The sequence below is a fragment of the Suricata suricatta genome, chromosome 14 (assembly GCF_006229205.1).
Source record: "Suricata suricatta isolate VVHF042 chromosome 14, meerkat_22Aug2017_6uvM2_HiC, whole genome shotgun sequence".
In the NCBI taxonomy this organism is placed as follows: Eukaryota; Metazoa; Chordata; class Mammalia; order Carnivora; family Herpestidae; genus Suricata; species Suricata suricatta.
In genome coordinates, this window is record NC_043713.1 from 22,903,010 (window position 1) to 22,909,009 (window position 6,000).

Below are 6,000 nucleotides of genomic sequence, written 5' to 3' on the forward strand. Positions count from 1 at the left end.
GATTTGAAAAAGATCTGAATTGATCGATATTAAAATAGAGAAATCATCCCTTATTACAAAAAAACCCCAAAATATTCATTAACAGTCCTTTAAAAACAAACAAACAAACAAACATGGGGCACCTGGGTGGCTCAGTCAGTTGAGCATCTGACTTCTGCTCAGGTCATGATCTCACGGTTCGTTGGCTCGACACCCGCATTACGCTGTGTGCTGACAGTTAGCTCAGAGCCTGGAGCCTGTTTTCGGATTCTGTATCTCCCTCTCTCTCTGACCCTCCCCTTTCTCTCTCTCTCAAAAAATAAATAAAACATTATAAAGTTTTATTAAAAAATTAAAAGGAAACAAATTATATACATTCTAAACATGCAAGTTGGGATTTGAAAGATTTTAAGTAAATTACTTCAGTGCATCAAAGACTGCAAAATAAAGCCTGTAAACAAAGCAATAAGGACAAGCATACTGAAATATCCAAAGCCTATAAAATCAAGAGCTACTTTTTAAAAAAAGATATAATACAGATTCCCATTCCTCCTCCACTCAATTCCCATTTTGAATCTATGTGTGTTGGTATGGAGCATAGAAAGAGAAAAATAACTTTTAAAAAATAAATAAATAAAAGCTCTTCCAGAGATGGAGATGCAACTGCTCTTCAACTAGCACTTGGGAACTACTTGAGGTGATGTGAACGAAGACTCAACATGCCCTCTTTAGATGATCTCTAAAGAACACTAACTAGTTGGGCTTGCTGAACAACTGTCTCACAGTGTGTAAGTTAACTCTTGACAGCAAAAACTAAATGCAACTTGCCTCTCAGAACCAGTGAAGTGACTAGTTAACTGGTACCTAGAGAATGTTATGGTTTCCAAGCAGATTAACGCCGCCCCCCCCAGATTCCTTGAAGACCAAATTCCACTGGGATTTTAGATGCTAATTTTGGCACCTACACAAAATCTCTAAAAAAAAAAGCCCAAGCAAGTATTTTAGAGTATGTGGTGGTGGGGGGGGGGGGGGTGATCAACTCCTTATTCAGAATAGTGATGCTATACCAACTTTATATCATGGGAAATACAAGTACCTAAAACTTGCTACAAGACATTTTAAATGAATTGAAAACACAAAGAAAGAGAAGAAAAGAGGGCAGAGACAAACAAATGAAGAGACAGACACTGAAGCAAAACAAACAGGGCAATATCTTCAAGAGACCCATAAAGTTAGATGTAAGATGATTACATAGTACATAGGTACATCACTGTGTTAAAGAATGTAAAGCCAACTCAAGTTGAAACAGTTTAAAAAAATAAAGTTAGATGGAGTGCCTCGGTAGCTCAGTGGGTTGAACACCTGACTTCGGCTCAGGTCATGTTCGAGGCCCAGGCTCACTGCAGTCATCCTATCAAGAACAGAGCCCACTTCAGATCCTCTGTCCCCCTCTCTCTACCCCTCCCTCCCTCACACACACTCTCTCCCAAAAAATAAATTAACAACATTTAAAAAAATTAAGTTAGAGGATCCTAAACACTAACCCACCTCCAACTCTGATCTTGCTGCACCCCAGGCCAACTGAATCACAATCTCTGGAGATGGAATCCAGCCACCAGTATTTTGCAAAGCTCCCCAAAAGGTTTCAAAAATGCAGCCAAAGTTGAGAACCACTGTCACAAAGCTTGGGAGTAAAAAAGCATTAAAAAGATGAATCCCACACCATTACAAGTTTTCTAAAATGCAATTTTCATTTAACACAGTCTTTGAGCCTAAATGTATTTATAATTATCGCCAACTTACAAAAAAATTTTTTAATGTTTACTTATTTTTGAAAGAGAGAAGAGACAGAGTGTGAGCAGGGGAGGGGCAGAGAGTGAAGGAGACAGAATCTGAAACAGCACCAGGCTCTGAGCTATCAGTACAGCTCGAACTCACGAATTGTTGAGATTATGATCTGAGCCAAAGTTGGGCACTTACCTGAGCCACAGAGGCACCCCCAATTATCACCAACTTTAAATTGAGATGTTACAATAAACACTTTTTTTGAGAAAGAGAGAGAACAGAAGCCAGGGAGAGAGGGGAGGGAGTGAGAGGGGGAGAGGGAAAGAAGGGGAGAATCTGAAGTAGGCTCCATGTCAGCATGGAGCCAGACATGGGGTTTGACCCCACCACTCTGGGACCATGTTCAACTGACTGAGGCACCCAGGTACCCCAATAGACACTCTTTACAATCAGTCTCTTGCAGCTCACTATCTGACCTGTGATATTATTGGCAGTAGCAAATAATCAAGACTTAAATTAAGATTCTGACCACCTATCATCTTAGTTTTATATAAGTACTCCCCTAGTTTCTATCCACTCTCATGGTTAAAACAAATTTTTCCTGGATGCCAAACACACAATAATAGTGTCAAGGTGACACAATCTAAAATAAATACCTTGTTCCTGAGAAACTGGAATTCAGCCACTTTTCCCATCACCAAAATTACACATTTTAAAAATGAGAAAAAAAATCCAAAAATACTAAATCTGACTCATTATCAAGCATATGTTTTGTCATATTATGATGCAAACAGTATCACACTGAAACTTGTTCAAATGAGTATCTAGACATATCTGTCAACTGTTTCTCTTTTTAAAGCAATTGAATCTTCATCAACTGTTGAGTAAAAAGCCCAAAATTTGATAATTTAACAAAGGTAAATTGTGTTATGCTGATCTATAAGTCCTTTAACTTTCATTTAGTGCAAAAAAAAAAATAATGAAATCGGTGAAACTGTCTTAGTCGTTAGTTTTCCAAATGATTAAACATCACTTCAGAGTCACATTTTTTTAATGTTTATTCATTTTTGAGCACGAGGTGGGGAGGAGGAGAGAGAGAGGGAGACACAGATCCAAAGCAGGCTCCAAGCTCTGAGCTGACAGGATAGAGCCCTACAAGGGGCTCGAATTTATGAACTGCGAGATCATGACCTGAGACAAAGTCAGACACTTAACCAACTGAGCTACCTAGACGCTCCCAGAGTCACCTTTAATCATCACTTAAACAAAACAAAAATTTCTGCCTAACTACACAATCTTCTAGAAAAAAAGGAAATCAAGACATGTACAATGAGCACCGAAATGCCAACATAAGATGTTTAAAGAACCATTCACTCTAAAAATCACTGAATCAAAAATGAAAAAGGTATGAGCTATAGGGGGCCAAAACAGAACTGAAATAACTTTAAACATAAGAAAAACAATGTATACTCTCACTAAAATAGGCAAAAATTAGACAAGACTAAATATGCATTTTAAATGTAATGAACAAGGCAGATCCTGTGGGGTTAACTGCCCTAGTAGGGGCCTCAGCAATTCAGAGCTCAGTTAGAAGAGTGTCTGATGATGTTACTGTATAACACCAGCTCAATCAGAATAAACAGCTTCCAAGCCAGAGAGGTGGAGTGTGACTGGGCAGCATAAATTAGTTTAAAACTTGTTCTTAATTTGGTGGAGGGGATCTAAAGAGGGGCGCCTGGGTGGCTGGCTCAGCTGGTTAAGCATCCGACTTTGGCTCAGGTCATGATCTCACAGTTCATGGGTTTGAGCCCCATATCCAGCTCTGTGCTGACAGCTTGGAGCCTGGAGCCTGCTTCAGATTCTATATCTCCCTAGCTCTCTGCCCCTCCCCCACTCACTCTGTCTCTGTCTCTCTCTCTCAAAATAAAGACATAAAAAAAAAGAGAAATGCAGAAAAAATTCACATACAGATAAAGAGCTCAACTAAAATATAGCTTTAAAAAGTAAAGCACAGGTTTCTGAAGTAAGATTTGTTGCTTCATAGTATAAGCAGAATTGCTTCAAGCAGAAAAGCCATCGGAAGAGTCATCAGAAAAGGCCAAAGATCCATATAAAATGTATTCAAAAATTTCAAATTCACTTTCTCAGCCCAAATTTTCATTAAATCTGAAGCTGATTTGCAGATTTTGCTAACCTCAAGGTTTACAATGAAGGCATTTAGCTAAACAGAGAAGTTTCTATTAGGCACTCCCACTCTGAAAAATCAAAAAATTAAGATGTAATACCTCTTTTACGCAACCTCACCCCAAAACCTGGAAAGCAAAGAAAAAGCCACTTCTATTAATAGACTCACAAAATGTATCAATTTTCTCTAGAAAGGCTTTTAGTTTTAATTCCAACAACTGAAATCTACATAACTCATTAGCACCTTTAGATCTAAAGATGCTGCAAATCTTAAATGCTTAGCCAGCCTGTATTACTTTGCTCAGTAACAAACCCATTTAAGAAAAAATAATAATAATAAAGATAACAAACTTAAGAAGCATTAACAGGATATCAGATTTTAAAACATTAATTGTATCAATCATTTACAACTTGAAATGTCATGTACTAAGCATATTAGAACTTTCCAAAAGAGAAAATAAGAAAAGCCCTTAACAGGGTCGCCTGGGCAGTGGCTCGGTCGTTAAGAGTCCGACTTCGGCTCAGGTCATGATCTCACAGTCCGTGGGTTCGAGCCCTGCATCAGGCTCTGTGCTGACAGCTCAGAGCCTGGAGCCTGCTTCGGATTCTGTATCTCCCTCTCTGCCCCTCCCCCGCTCACTGTCTAAATAAAAATAATAAAGACAAAATTTAAAAAAAAAGTCCCTAACAGAAAAAGAAAAGTTACACATTGGAACTTCCTGTGCTGTATTTCAACTGAAATACAGTCTCACTACAACAAGGCAAAGGCACTTAATGAAATCCACAATAAAATTCATTTCATTGCAATATTCTAAATCTAATTACTCTATGAAAGCATGCATTTCTTTATTTTCTATGAAGACTACATGGTTTCTTCCAACAAATAAAATACTGAACCTGCATTATCAAACTACTATCGATGCTAAAAAGATGCTAATTCTGCAAAAGTCAAAGGTTGTTAACAAAATTAGCCAGGATTACATGCCTTTAGAAGATCAACTCAGACTAACTAAAATGATTCCACATCGGGGCGCCTAGGTGGCTCAGTCGGTTAAGCGTCTGACCAGCTCATGTCATGATCTTGCAGTTTGTGAGTTCGAACCCCACATCGGGCTCTGTGCTGACAGCTAGCTCAGAGTCTAGAGCCTGCTTCAGAGTCTGTCTCCCTCTCTCTCTGCCCCTCCCCTGCTCATTTTGTCTCTCTCTCAAAAACAAATATTAAAAAATAAATAAATGATTCCACATCACCTTATATTTGTAATTCCTGAAAAACGGGCGGTTTTACCTTAAACTATGGTGCAAAAACGAAAGGCATTAGGAAACTAAATTCAAAATAAATTAGAAATATAGTCATTAAATTTTTTTACTAGTATTCTCAGGGGGGAAGCTATCAATCATCAACAAAGTTTAAAAAAAATAAAAACCTCTCTATACCCTCAAAGAAATCTTTCGAGTTAAACAAACACACCCATTTCTTTGAAAATCTTGCCTGAGAGATTCTAACAGCAGTTTGGGGCTGTGATGGAGCCACCGCCCTACGTCGTATACCAATTTCACGCTCAGTACTCGTAATCCTAGCAATAAAATAAAGTACATCCTTTATTTTTTTTTGTTAGGAGTGGAAGGGAGGGGTCAGTTAGGTGCGGAGAACGTTTCCCGCATACCGCCGTCAACAATACTCAAAAAGTAAGTGAACAAATCAAAGCCAGAAACATAAACTGGCATGACACAACCAAGAAGGGAAAGTAAAGGACAAAGAGAAAACAAAAATTTGCTTAAGAAAAGAAATTACGACAAGCCATTTATAACTTGCGTTTATACCTAAGGCGGCACACTCCAGCCAAGCCAGCGCGCTCGGCTGGGGCGGACAGCGAAACTACTCAAGAACAACAAAGAGAAGCGGCGGCCGCAGCAGGCGTCCCGGTCGAGTTTAACTTGATTCTGCCACCAACCGCAAGGGGAGTTCGGGGCCGCAGGACCCAGCCCGGGACCCGAGGAACGCGAGGCCCCGCGGCCCCGCCGGCCCTGCGCAGGGGCCGCCGGCCCGGCCCG

General features: G+C 39.6%; 1 protein-coding gene across 3 annotated transcripts in view; it reads right to left on the reverse strand.

Moving 5' to 3' along the window:
- SMAD4 (SMAD family member 4) overlaps positions 1-6,000 on the reverse strand; it is a 117,015-nt gene that overhangs the window by 56,117 nt on the left and 54,898 nt on the right. Inside the window, exon 1 of one of the 3 annotated variants that reach the window (XR_003902770.1) lies at positions 1,528-1,643. The exons of 1 other annotated variant lie outside the window; for it this stretch is intronic. The gene's annotated coding sequence lies outside the window, so the exon portion shown is untranslated. Of the gene's footprint in view, positions 1-1,527; positions 1,644-6,000 lie in introns of those variants that run through there. One more of the 3 variants, XM_029922673.1, reaches the window with a different exon arrangement.